The 15,275-nt window shown below is 36.4% G+C and overlaps 1 pseudogene; it reads right to left on the bottom strand.

Annotated features, from left to right (window-relative positions):
* Window positions 1–6,174: 6,174 nt before the first annotated feature.
* Window positions 6,175–15,275, bottom strand: part of LOC117426326 (3-hydroxyisobutyryl-CoA hydrolase, mitochondrial-like) — a 41,784-nt pseudogene continuing 32,683 nt past the window's right edge.

Raw genomic sequence — 15,275 nt, 5'->3', positions numbered from 1 at the left:
AAGGTTAGTGTGCAAAAACAATGTACGTTTTATAAATACTGTACTGTGAAAGCCTTATAATTATTCTTAGGTATGCCTAACCGACTATAATTCAGCGTAGACATTAGCTTGTGATTCAAAGCAATCCATGAACCTGCAAGTGGTAATGCTGTTTGTTAATGAATGAGTTTATCATAATTAAAAGGAGTAAAATACAACATCTAGTGATGATTTGAATGTATGCTTAGATTAAATATAGATTTCACTAAATACAAGATGTGGTGAACGCTGTAAAGTCTAAAGTCTAAGATGTACAACAACTGCCTGGAGAAGTCGCATTCGAAGAATCGAACACAATTATTTTTCCCTGCCTAAGTTTTGCAATTGCCTACCGATAGATGACACTATAGCAATAGAAACGCCAATGTATTACTTAATATATACTGTAGTGGCTATTTTATAACAACAACCAGATACTAGATTGTTCAACGCGATTTTAAACTGCTTGCAGTTAGGGTTCGGCATTGCAAAAGGGAATTCTTTACGTATGGATTATGAAAAAAAACCCTAGATCTACCAATGTAAGCATTCTTATAGAAAACAAGCAGCCTAACTTCAGACCGTTCCCTCCATTTCTTAAGCATAATCAAAATAACACTGGATTTGGAATCGGATTCCAGCATTGTTTTTTTTATTTATTTTTATTTTGGGGTTTTTTGGGCAATAATCAGACTGGCTTTTCTGTCTTCATGGTGCGTTGTGATGTGTGATTTTAATTGAATTTTCAAGTATTTGTTTTGGCTCGCTTTTTCAAGGGCTATGATGTATTCAATTCACACGAACACAGAACTGCTGCATATTTGGGAGTAAAAACCTGCTGTCTCCAAGAGATCGTTATAGGGCGATTGTCTGACTACAATATTGACACGTCTGGTAGTGGTACAGACACTACAAACCACAACAGATTGATCTGTGCGCATTATTTATCCTGAAAATAAATGCTACTTTTGTGTATTTTTTTCCCCACTGGATCTTAATGAAATGGACCTACCGCTGTCTTTCAAGAGTGTTTTAACTTTGCCTCTTACCTTTTAAGGTAGGTAACATTTTCATCACTGGTGTTATATAAGGTTCCGTGAACATGTGGCAAATGTGTTGGTGCTTAATCTATAAATATTTTGCGTTTTTCTCTGGGAACACAAACCTGTAGCAAATATCTAAACGTGATGAAGTAAAATAATTAAACAGAACTTTAAAATAAACAAACGAGTATCTGCACTGTATTTAAAACACAATGCACAGCACAATGAAATAAGTCTTTTTAAAAAGCTATTTTAGAATATATTTGCTCTAATATAATATGCTTACAGTGAATTATGTTGACCATTTCCCTTAGTTTCAAATGACCTTGAGTTGTTACATCAGGGTAGGTCTATCAATTTATGGTTTCGTTAATTGATGCACGCGAGCTCGCGACCCGTCAGTGCTCTGTTTATATTGCAGTGCAGTATATGCTCTCCTTAATTACCATCTCAGACTAAAACCAAATCCTTGTGTTTTGTAAGAATGTATATGTGCTGCTATTACTGTCGTTAGTCATATCATTTCAATTTATTATTTATAAACAATTACGTTATTTTGAGCCTTACCAGTTCTGCGTTTGTTTTTAACTGAACCTTTATGTAAACAAATACAGTATAAACAAATACAGTGAATTGCCCCACATTATGTGGGACCTCTTGCTTGATTTGTTGTATATAAACAAAAGCACGTGACCTACTTTCAATACATAATTTTGTAAGTGGTAGGGTTAGACAAAAAAAATATATTTAGCACATACTTTTGTTGTAAAGAGCAGCTTGGATGCAAATGTAACGATTGACATGTATTCTGTGATATATAAAAGCTGCATCTCCCTGTTGGAAATCAGTTTGTCAATGTGGACAGCAGATCCAAAAGACTAAAAGAGTGATTGTAAGCCCTCTCTCTGTTGGCAGCTGTTTGCTGATTATCTGGGATTTAAAGAGCAATGCTTAAGGGAAAGCTAAACTCTTACAATTATGCTAAACGTATTCAATAAGGTAATGGGAGATTATTCCAGATTTTTTTTGTTTTAGTATGCTGATTGATGAATAAATGTGCAAACAGTTAGTGTAAGTACATACTTCTTCCAATCACATATACATACGGTAGTCTATCCTTACTGATAATGTTATCCAATTTCACATTAACTGTAAGATTGAGCAGCCATAATATCTGATAGAAAACGTTATAGAATACTGGCTGGGTGGAAACGGCCTTTTCACACTTTTTTTCCCTTTCAAAGCCTGTTTTGCTTAATTAAATTAATTTAATGTTCTTTAAAAACTTTTACTGTTGTTAAATAGGCCAACAGCAGTCCAGAACAGTCCAATGTGGCTAATATCACTTCCCCTTTAAGGTTTTGTTTACACTTCCTGGAAAAAGTTGTTGCCCTCCTCTACCACGGAAGACGAGCCCGAGCTAATATGAATGACAAAAACAAACAACTGTCATAATACCGTCACATAAGGTGTGGGCATAGAGAGTATAGACGCCACCAGTTTGACATGACAGTTCTGCAGTGTGTTTAAATTGTTATTGAGGGATTAATGATCATTCCTCAGAGTTTCAGTGTTTCAAAAGTTTTATCCAAGCCTTTCAGCTCCTCACCGAGATGTTCTTGTATGCTATCTGTATTGCTTCCTCATCCTCAGTAACCATTTTGTTTTTCTGTCTTGTTGCCAGATTAGGCTGTCAGAGGAACAAGTCAATGAAACCATGACTCCACAATGTCTTTAGGTGCCTTGGCTGCCCATCCCTTCAAACTATTGCTGGAATCTGCGGCACAGCTACTAGCCCCAACAACCACTGGAAACACTTCAACCAAACAAGGGAAGGCATAGTACTTAAAGAAAAATAAGCGCTGATGCTGTATTATTTATATCATGGGATGCATAAAATCAAAGCACAGTATCCAGGCTGAAAATGCCAACTTGGTGGAGAAGACAGACAGCAAGGGAAAGACATCTTCAGAGGAAAAAACAGCTTTGGTGAACTCGGAACTACACTACAGGGAGAACGGATCCGCATTGGTCAATCCGGTGCTTCTGGACTACGCCCAGCGCCTTTCTGAAGAGATCGTGAGCAAGGCAGTGCAGCAGTGGGCAGTAGTAGACAGCAGGTACAGCAACATCCCATATATAGAAAGTGACATGCCCTGAATCATTTGCATGTTGCTGAAACTATTCAGGAAGCCAGCGTTTTCAGCAAAGCATTTGAGAGCTGGTGCTCATCGGCAGGCCCAGGGGGTCGGAGAAGGGAAATCAATATGCTGAATACTAACTCTTGTTAAAGCTAACTGAATAACAGCATGCAGGGGGAAAAGTTCCTTACACATATACACCCTACCTTCATATTCATGAAATAGATGGTCTTTTTAAAGGAAATTTCAACATGTGTGTAGTAATTTTACATTGTAATTATTTGTTTTGTTTGTTTGTGGTCAGTGACATCAACCACCATTTAATCAGTAATACACGGTCCACTGGAAGGACTGCTTCAAAAAACATTAGCAAAGATGTACAAACAATCATAGGTAGAATGCAAGACAGAAGAGTTGAAGATGGTTCTGTCCAGGCCAGGGGTTAAGGCTTATTGATGTGCCAGTAAAAAGAAAGCCCTGAGTTATTCCTGTTTTAGCTCTGTGCAACTGCAGTTTTGTTTCCTAGCTCAAATCAGCCTGAAAAAGTGCTTAAAAGATGAATGAACATGACACCGCCATCAGTGGAGTCATTAACCTACTGATTAGTCCCCAGTGGTTATGGCCTTTGTTTACATGTTTAGATTAATGCAGGAAATAACTACAAAGCTCCCTAGAACCTCGATGCAGCTACCGTACAGCATTCCAGAACAATGGCTCAGGTAGTGGCCATTTTTGGATGAATTTGTTAATTGATACACAACTAGTATAGACCACTTGACACACTTTTGTGTACGTAACACGTTTGGGGATATTTTAAACAGTTTTTTATTTTAAAAATGAGTATTTTTTAATTAAAAAAATATATTTAAATTGGTAACTTTGAGGTAAAGTTTTGATCCTACAAATTGGGCCACTTTTCCCCAAAAAAGGCCAATTTCTGTCAAAACATAGCACATATATACTGAATAAAGAGTAATTCCTTAATATGATGAGCAGCAGACTCGCATGACTCTTCATAATGCGAACTGCTCATCTCTACACTAACTAATCCTGGTGGAGAGATCATGCCGTATATCCCATGACCAACAAGATGATATAACAGTATTAAATTGCTTTTCAGAGATAATAGAATGGCTTTCATCTTCATTCATGACATGGTCTCTGCTTAGCTATAACTCATCAGGATGTGTGTTGCTTGACCATCATTGCAATCAAACAGCTGGTCAGGACAGACTTCAGCCTCACAACACAACACAACACATTGATTACATAGGAAATCTCCTTAAAATGTATAATAGACTTGATTCTTACTGTCAATTCCCTGTGCAATCTGCATACCATTGTACTGCTGTTTTCTGAAGACTGGAAAATGTCAAGTGTAAATGTGCAATATTATGCCCACATGATCAAAAGATTTATGGAATATACTGCCAGGTGCACTGCCACTGAGCACTCATAAGAAATTAATATATGCCCAGACTACATGACACGTACTGTAAATATATCAGTCAGTCACAGGTTTAAAACAAAAAAAGATCAGCAGTACAATAGCCTGCACAGGCGTGACACAAAATAATATATAAAAAAACAACATTTGTAGTATAACTTTCCTGAATAAACACATTATAAATAATTATAATTGATATGGTGTCTATTTTGTGAAAATTTACATTTTAAACAAATATATATTGATTTCATTTTTAATATTCAGATTGTTAACAATTATTACTTCACTTTTTGGTAAATAACAAAATTACCACCAGAATATTGTTTCACAACAAAAGGTTATTATAATAAATACCATTTTTAAAGTAATTTAGAGATTTTTTTTTAAAGTTGCCTTGCAAATTAAATGCATTTAACACTACATCCCTATAGCCAGGCATGTCAAGTGTATCTCTTGGCAGTCTGGCTGCCAATAACACACGCCACAGTGTTCAAATAGGGTACAATAGCCACAAGGCTAGGCTGTTTAATAACACAAGGCTAACTAAACCCCAAAGCATGCAGATAATGGACCACTGGAGTGTGAACTTTTACTCTCTTACCCATCCAGCGAGTGCTGGATTGAAAAACAAAAAAACGATACATAGGCCGTTGTGGAAAATCTTTATATATATTGTTTCAAACATTAACATACTGTACTAATTCTACCTCTAGTGTAAAGACAAATATAGATGTAAAGCCCAAATGAGCCCTTCCTAATTCCCCTCCCTCCTTCTTGCAGCCTTTCCTTTCTGTTCTCTTGTACATAGTCAGTGATGTGCGACACCACCCAATGGCATCCTATGATGGAGATTTCTGGCAGTCCTCCAACTGCTGTTGTCATTTCTATTGGAAACCCTTTTTTCATTACAGCAGTGTCTCCATGGGTTGAAAAAACTATACAGTACACAATAAAAAATGTTATGCAAATGTTATGTACAAACCTTAGAATCTAGAAACAGTTTACACATTGTCTTGCCAATATTCCCTAATTCTCAATGTGGGAAAAAAAGCTTGAACTCTTCTAGTGCTCTTTTTGTTCAATACTATTTAACCCAGTAGTGACGACCTTGCATTATGACATCCTTGGAACCAGTTGAGATTACGATTATTTCGTGATTGCTGATACATAACTGCTTAAAGATGTTGCATGTGGCCTCTGTGCTTCCTTACTCTACTAAATGATGAAGAGGGGCACATTTGCTTTTGTATAAATAACATTTATGTGCATCTTAAATTAACCACAGTTTCCATTGCTAAAAGATTATTCTTAATATTCTTTTGTATTAAGTTACAGTTGAAATGTTCCAAAAAATGTGGACATTTAAAGCAACCATCCCAGTCCTACTGGCTGATAATAGCTATACTTGCCATAAATTATATATATATATATATATATACACAGCTGGATTTAGGGCTTTCGTGATATATATATATATATATATATATATATATATATATAGACACACACACACACACACAGTACACCCTTGCTAGAACATCCTTCATTATAACGAACCTGGCCCCTGAACCCCAAATAAAAAAATTAAAAAATGATAATATAAACACACTCTGTCAACATCCCGGTGTGTATGCACGGGATGCCACTTCTGCAGTGAAGTCAACTCTGTTGTCTTAATAAAAAAGCGCAGGTTGTGTAACTGCCTCCGAAACTAAAATCATTTTATGTTGCAGCAAGCTGGAAAATATATTGATCTTTTGAAAAAAGTAGTAACGCAGGCATATCTTTGTCGTGTATATATGTTGCCAAAAAGCACTATGTTTTTTGGCTTGTTCAGCCACCAAGTGGCAAAGCAAAATTGATTAAAGAAAAAACAACAAAAACTTGAGGATCTGATGAACTTTTCATGTCAAACTTTTCATATCGGACTGATTTGGAATAAAAGCTCAGTTTGGGATTCTTGCATGTTGGATTAAGATTTGGAGCACTTTGAAATGATTCATGTCAGATTGATTTTGAATAAAAGTTCAGCTTCAATTCAAGATTTTTGCTTTTTGTACTGTGTTTTAATTCTTTAATGAATAGGATAAAGCAAAGACAGAATACTGCATGCATGAGACAAACAGGTACATGAAATTTCTACATTTATTCACAATCTCATCTCATTAACTTACTCCAACAGTTTATTATTCATTTTGACTGTCCTTTCACTATAACAAACCCCTCAATATAACAAACAAAAGGCTTGAAAAAAATAATTTTGTGTGAAAGTCCTGTTTCATGATGAATCGTCTACCTACAAAACTGTAAATAATGATTTGTTAAAACGGATACTCTCCTAACCTCAATACATTTTCTGTGTTTTATTTACTAGTTTATGACCGGGTAAATATGCATTCTTCTTTCAACCTTAAATCGTGTAATTAGGTCTTGCATTGCTTGTTTTAAAGTGGCATAAATGAAGAACATAATCCAGTTTCTCACGCAATATGGCACTCGGAATTATTTTTACAGATTCAACACTTATCGTTGTTTAACCCATACTTAATCCACTCATTTAATCCACTTACTGTATACATTAGTTACAGTTAGGAAGCCATTCAAGTTGCCTTACAGGAGCACTACTCATCCCTGTTGATTATTATTATGCAATTTACTACAGCTGTATTGCTGTCATCATCCTGGTGTTTTTGTCTTCAATGTCAGTCTTTCTAGTCTGGTGAAATTACAAAAATAAAATGTACTGTGTAGGTGTTAAATTCTAACCTGGCTCGACTTTCCTTTGCCTTAGTCATTTCACTCTGTAGGGATTCCTACACCTAAATGGAGACAGGGATGTGATATAAATGTAACCAAACCCATGAACAATGGAAGTGACGAGCCAGTTCTGTTCTCCAAGAATCTTAGGTGTAACTGCACTTTGGACAGGTGGTCAGACTAGTCCAGAGTGATCAACTTAGACCTATATGGACACTAAGCCACTCCAGATGGATCCCACAAACTATCCTGCATTAGGGTATCAAACAATATATTGATAGTATACTAACAGATCCATGGCTGGGGGTGGGGCATTGGTAGTTTATTTTCCCTACTCAGACACTTGCTTACTGGATCATGGCACAATATCCTTAGATAGATAGTCGTCCCTTCTTTAGATATATAGCTAAAAGATTTTAATTAACAATTTTCCAAAATATAATCTTTTTCAAGGAATGCAAAATGACTGGGACATTTGTTTCACCAAGAGAGAATAGAAATACTTCCTGTAATCTCTGCTCAGGAGGAAACCCAGCACTTTGACAGCTTTCTTCTGACAAACGTAATCAATCTTAATTCATTATTCATGTCTTACTACAATATTGCATAGACGACATTACTCTGCCTCTGTTTTGTTAAAGGATCAGTGAAGTGTTGCTAATCACTTTAAACAGTGTTGCTGAGTTTTTATGTTAATCTGGTGTAATCCTTTAAAATAAATATTCAGAGACGCAATGTACTTAAGTATAGAGTCAACTGCAACTGGACATATGGGCAGATCTTATTAAACAATGCATGGCTTAAAACTACTGTGAGTTTTGTATATCCTTCGGATTGTTTATTGTGCATCAAATAAAATATGCAACTGACCTTTACAAGCTCCAAAATAAAGGAGAAGGAAATTACACACAGGAAACGGATCATATTTGACTTCTTCAGAAAAGAAATGGACTTTAAATTTAATTCCAATTACATAGAGACATGTAAGGCAACTAACCTTTCACTTATTTAAAGCACATTGGTAATTAATGTCAGCATCTCTGCTGCTGTACAGTGATGAAACACATTTGTGCTGCCCTGAATTAAATTACTGTCATCCCCAATATATTATCGCCCTTTCCAACCAAACATAATCAATATGATAAACAAACCTATAAACCCATAAGAAGATCTATACTGACTGTACTGAAATAAATAAATAAAAAAACCTCAGTTAGTTACATTTATGCTACCAAACAAAGTCCAAACATCTCAGTGGAAGTTGTCAGTATGTTACCTATTGGGTCACATATTTATACAGCAAGTCAGGTATTCATTTGACTACACTGCAGACACCCAGGAGTTAAACCGTGAACTCAGTAATACCATAAAACTATCCGATAAGCAAGAGTACACAACATCTACTTGGATTTACAGTAATTGAAGTTGTTCTTGGCAAGTACAGTTAATTTGTTTTCTGTGGGCAGCACCACCTGCGTCCAAGGTTAAGATTAATAAACAGAAAAAAGTGCAACACCTACACATTTCTGAACAATATTAAACTCTCCTGTCCTGAGAGCGCTGTCTGCCATACTTTCACTTTTTGTAGAAAAGTTTAATAGGTTGTAAACACAGGTTACATTCCAGGAACAAAAATGTACCAGCAGACCTTTTTATGTCTTAATTGACATAAATGATTAACACGAATGCCTCATTAAACGCTATGAAGGATCCCATTTTTAAAACTAAAATGGCTGGCCAGTGGAGTGGCATTATTTTACAGGGGGGGGGGGGGGGGGGTGTATTTATTTTTTCTAGGGGACGGGCAAGCAGCGTAAAACCAAAAAGAAAAAAAAACCCTATTGGATGGTTTACACTATTGAGCTAGGCAGATTATGAAATCATTCCTGAGGAAATTGACATTTGAATTAAACCAGGTGACATTTAAATTAACGTTTTCTACAAAGGGTATCCAAAAGGTTATGAAATCATTAAATCTGTATAGTCACCAGGATGTAAAGTAATCTTTCTTAAAGAAATCTTAACAAAAAGCGGTCATGTCCATTTTTTATCAATTAAAAGTCTTTATAATGTCTTGATCAGTGGCAAAAACTCCTAATTAAATCCATTTTGATTCCATGTTGTAACACAATAAAATGTGGAAAAGTCCAAGGGGGGTGAATACTTTTGAGAGCCACTGTATATATATAATTTCTTTATATAGCGCCTTTCATAATGGACCACCATCAAAAAGCGCTTTACAGAGGTAGGCTGTGAACTGTGCATTATATGCAGAGTCACTTACAATAGGACATTAACATCTCATCCAGAGGATGGAGCACAAGGAAGTTAAGTGACTTGCTCTGGATCACACACAGTGAGTCAGTCAGTGGCAGAGGTGGGATTTGGTGGGATTTTACCTCTTTCAAAAAACAGGAGTTCATTAAAGGCTTGAGTAAAGGCTTTACTCCATGGCCCTACATCTGCAATGACAATTTCGAATGGCTCTTAAATGATTGGTGATGGCATACATCTGTTAATGCTTCTGTTCATGGGAGAGGGGTAATCAAGGGAAATGTGGATGCTTAATGCAGAGCTCCCAGTGTGTACTCCCATCTGGATGAAAGAATCACAACTTCAGGTCATTGCTTCCAAGGGACTTGAAACAGCCATCCACCAAATCCTCAGTCACCTCCTTCACTACTCCCAGCTTCCACTTCGGGCTCTGGTCTCGGTCAATGAGCACTGTAAGAAGACAAAGACAGTTTTAACAAAAAGTACATAATTACAGAGCCAATTGTTATTTCTCTGCAGTTAATCACATGCCTAGTTTCATTGCTCTACAATCAATGTGATTTCTCTGAAACACCATTACAAAGTGGCTAATTGACTTTATAATCACTCTGTATTAGAGGTTTATAGGGTGTTGGGCACTGTGCTATACTTATTTTTGCAGACAGCTAGGGTTTTTGTATTAGTAATTATGGAAATGACACTTGTACTTGTATTTGTACCTAATTGCTGGGAACACAAACTTAAAGACTGCCATTCACTTTGATACAACCATACTAAAATGATGACTCAAGTGCAGATAAGCTAATGCATGCTTTAGTGTGCCGAGTCAGCCCCCCAAGCTCAGCCCAGCATGTCACAATGAGTGGAAGAACAAAATAATGACTCGAGAGCTCTCTTGCCATTGCTGCACCCCAATCATGGATTTCCCAAGAACCTCCGATACCTTCTGTAATAAAACTAGACCTGTACGGGACACTACACCTTAAAATGGTAAGCCCTCTGGATGTGTCCTGATGTGATGAAGTTCTCTATAAAATTGACTTCTTGTTTTCGTAATGACCTGTGTGTTTGTTTCGTGTACAGTAACTATGCTGCTGTTGCCATCAGGGTGGCGCTTGAAACAAGATATTGCAAACCTGTATAAACATTTTATTGATTAACAACAATGTATATATTGTGACAATGTTATATTTTTCATTTTTCAATATATTCTGAATGTAAGTTTGGCAGGGATGAGTTTGTTTTATGTTTGTTTTGTTTAATACATTTAATGAACTACAGTCGTCCACCTGTGTGTCTGCTATTCCCTCTACATATATATATATATATATATATATATATATATATATATATATCATGTACATATATGTATGTACATATATGTACCTATTTTTAATATTACAGGGAGGATGGGATGTAATAAATCCAAAATAATCTACTATGTACTATGAGCCTCTGCATTTAATGTATTACATTTGAATGGTATCTGCCAGTACCTAACTTTTCATAGAATTGTGTCATTTTATTTCAAGTATTAGACCAGTTGGACTTTCCTTACATTTTAAAGGGAAACTAGAAGCTAAATATAAAGAGTAATAATATGTATTACCTGCCCTCACTCCTTCATAGAAATCATGACCCCTCTGTAAGACAAGACAAAGAAAATACGGAGATCAAAGGCAATGGTACTTATTCTGCTGTACATAAACATATCTACTGTGTACGTGCTAGTGCTGGGACAAGCATGGTAGTGTCATGTTTGCATATCCGTTAAAAATTCAGAATATTCATTCATTCACTAAATATAATCAAAGCCATTATATACAGCACTGTATTAAAGTAAAAAAATATCCTCCCAAGAAAGAATAGGTTGTAAAGGCTTACTTTACTCCACAGAGTTACCTAATAAAACAAAGGACTCTTTACAGTAGTTTAAGTTAAACATTGTGTTTCTTGTCTGCATTTTAGGCAAAAACAGTACATAAAGTAGACGCTGTGTTTTTTTAAAAACATTTTTATTAAATCTTCCCAAATCTGAAGCAGTACCCGTGACTAAGCAGAAATCAGTATTTGGCAGCTTGGGAGATTTGTCCCATTGCTAATATGTACATAAATGTATTATACATGGTTGGATAAAAAAAAAATGATGTGTTGCATGTTCCTTTTTGTGAATTGCATCGAAGTCCACTATATTCCACAAAACAAATCTGAACGACTTTAATAGAGGGCTGATGGTAGATGCACAAATGCCTTTTGTTTACAAAGCAGCAATCTCAAAACTGTTGAACATGTACCAGTTGAACAAAAAGTGTAATTAAAGCTGGCAATCATTTGAACAACTTGCAGATCTGCCATGTTTAATCAGTGTTGCCCTGTCAACAGCATTATTTAAGTTAACCATGGGAAATTTGCTATACTTTCACAATGCTAGACAGCAGAAAACTTGTACACAGGCAGATCAATCATTTCGTCTTTCAGCCCTTTCTGTAACTTTACAGAATAACTAATTACATAGTTTGTAATGGTTGTAACTGTTTAAATACTAATTTATCAGATCATTTTACTGGTCTGCAGTTTTGGGTGAAGTTACGGTCTGCAGATTTTCCATAACCTACCATGCATGCTTGGCTAAGCCTGTACTCCATAACTAGGACCTCTTGCAGGCTCATGGAGGCTCCGTCTTGCAGTTGCCTGAAAGTAATCTTCAGAGATGTAGGAGACATCTTTTTGAGAGTCTGTGAAAACAGAAGAACATTCAGGCTCAAGACAAGCCCAGTTCACCTGAACCAATCAGTCTACCTGCTTTTTTCTTCAATACAAGTAAATGACAGAATAAAGTCAATTGAAAAAGTAGCCACATACGTTGATCCCTACTGTCAAAGGTGAAGAAGTAATACTACAGGTTTTAAGATTTATGGAAGAAATTAGCATTTTATGATCAGCCTTTTAGCATATCTGACCCTTGAAGCATCTGCATATTTTAAATTGTACTGTAATAAGAATCTGCTGTGAACTTTGCCAGGCGAGGCTAACATATTTGTTGTTCCTTAACAACAATGAATTCAACATGAACATCAGAGTGTTGTTTTATATCCAATTCTGGGAATGTATAGGAATCAGCATTGCTCCTGAAAAAACCTTCACCATCTCAGTCAGACTTTGCAAACTGTACCTGGTTTATCTGTGTGACTATCTAAATATCATGCACACCAAGACTCTGCAAATTCCCACTTGTATTCATGTTCTAAAATAGGTAACCAAAAATGTAGCCTGGATTGTAGTCACATTTTCTGCAATAGAATCATTTAAAAAAAAAAAAAAAAAGGAAATGTATTCTTTTTTTGGCCTTAAGAGACAAGTGAACATTAATTCTACAGCTTTCATATTCAAAGACTTTCACTTGACACTAATGGACTGCAAATTTATCAAAGGGAGCTGCAGACTGTTCTCTACCTACAGGCACTTCATTGGAGCTCCTCGATTGCTGAAATGGCTGTCACATAAGAGACAGTTTGTCTGTTGATTACAGCCAATACTGTATATCAATTATCAAAGAAAACTGTCTGACACAATCCTCTTGTTTTGCCAAGTACTTGATTTGAACTACTTACCTTTATTATTGCCTTAATTTAACATTCATAATTTGTTCCCCAAATATGTATTGTCTAGCTATTTTGAGGCATGTTCACTGTTGCACAATAATTAGAGAATTCTTCGACGTCTACAACAAACAATCCTTAACGCTGGAGGCTGAAATGATCCTTATGATATAAATGGTCCTACCTCTAACTGCTTGAGTGCAAATGATGAGCCGTCCTCGTTCAATTTCTGCATAATATCCTCAACACTGCTAGCTTCAAATAGTCTGCAATTAAAAAAAAAAAAAAGAAATAAAGATAAATGGACAAGTGCCTTAGCATTCTGCCCACAATGACAGACATTTAAACTATGGCCAATGCAATTCCTGACAAATCTAAGGGGGCTCAATATGTATAGGCTTTAGACTTTAGACATTCAGACCTCATTTATTTATCTGATGACATTTATTATTTCATCCATAAGAACAGGCCCTCCTACAGCACAATGCCTAACACCATGCTGGAATATTTTTTTGTGATTTGGCCCAGAGGGCAGAATACCTGCCATCAACACCACTTCTGACACCAAGCTTAATTTCGCCAAGCCCCTGTGTGTGCAGTGGCTCAGACTACAATGTGGACTGGCTACAATCAGATCACACCGTCCAGCCGTTCTCATTCTAGGTGTGAGGCCAGGACCTCAGACCTAACTGTCTTTAGTGTCAAATGACAGTTGATACCCTGGCCTGGAGAGTATTGCTTTGTAATCTGTCAGGGTCATTTGGGAGAGAATATTTCTGTACATTCCTACTCTTCCAGCAAAGACTACCCTAGAATGACTAAACAGTTCCTCAAGTTTTTTTATACTGAAAATATAAATGGACATAGATAAATATATGCGTTTGGTCTGCTACACTACTGCACTAGACAGGTCCATCATTGTTTGTAGAATTGTTGTCCTGTACACAGGTCTGTAGTGTTTAAAGAAATAGACAGACTGACTCCAAATTGAATGCTTAGCTTTCCTAAATGGGAAGCCATGTGATCAGAATAGAGATTCAATATTATTAGCAAATACTGCCAGAGGTTTGGAAAGAAGTCTGGCTATCTAGCACAGAATATGAACTGCATTTGTGTAAGACTTGATATTAATGCAAGACAGGACCCAGCTATCCCAGTAGCATGGTAGCTCAAAGGTTTTGCAAGACATTTGTTTTGAGCAAAAGGACAAAGATGAATACACGTCATCACTAGATGCTGTAATGTAATAATTCAAAGAAGCTGCTGGCAAATGCCAGCCGTCTGAACAAGCAAGGATTATTCTATAGCTGTGCACCACCTTTCTCAATTAGATAGTGGCTCTGGTTGGAACTGTTGTGCCCTAATTACATTAGATGTCTACCTAATCAATACTAATCCAGCAACATGTACTTTTGTAAATGATTCAGTTCTGAGAAATAATTAGGAAAAAAACATTACCAGCATGTGTTTCTAATAGGTAAACAGCAAGGGTGGAAATAAGACTCCCACTGCATAGCAATTCAGCTCGTTACCTATACACTGTGGCTAATCAAGCTCATAAAAAAAGAAACCTGGAATGGGTGAAACTGCTATGCAGTTGTTTTTGTAAATTGCTGCATCCCAGAAGCAGCAATTTACAATAAGTACATACTGTCTAGCTACAAAATCCTAATCCCCCCCCCCCCCCCCCCCCCTCCCCCATCTGTCAGTCCATCCTTTTATGATGTATTTGATCATTCTTGATGATTCTGTTCTAATATTATGCTTTTTTAATAATTATTCTCCACTGCTCGGCTAACTGGCTGCAAACTTGCTTGCAGACATGTTTTGTTCATTTGTTTGTTTTGCTTCCAGGTTCTTAAAAAAATCATGTGATATTGTTTTGACCTTTCAACTCGGCTGGCTCCACCTGCTTCTGTCCAATATCACAAAATGATTTGTTAAGCTTTTGCTATAGTAATGTATGTGCTTGTTAATGGGTAAAATTCATAAATTG

Source organism: Acipenser ruthenus, chromosome 11 (genome assembly GCF_902713425.1).
Source record: "Acipenser ruthenus chromosome 11, fAciRut3.2 maternal haplotype, whole genome shotgun sequence".
Lineage (NCBI taxonomy): Eukaryota > Metazoa > Chordata > Actinopteri > Acipenseriformes > Acipenseridae > Acipenser > Acipenser ruthenus.
This window is presented reverse-complemented; position numbering and strand designations above follow the sequence as displayed.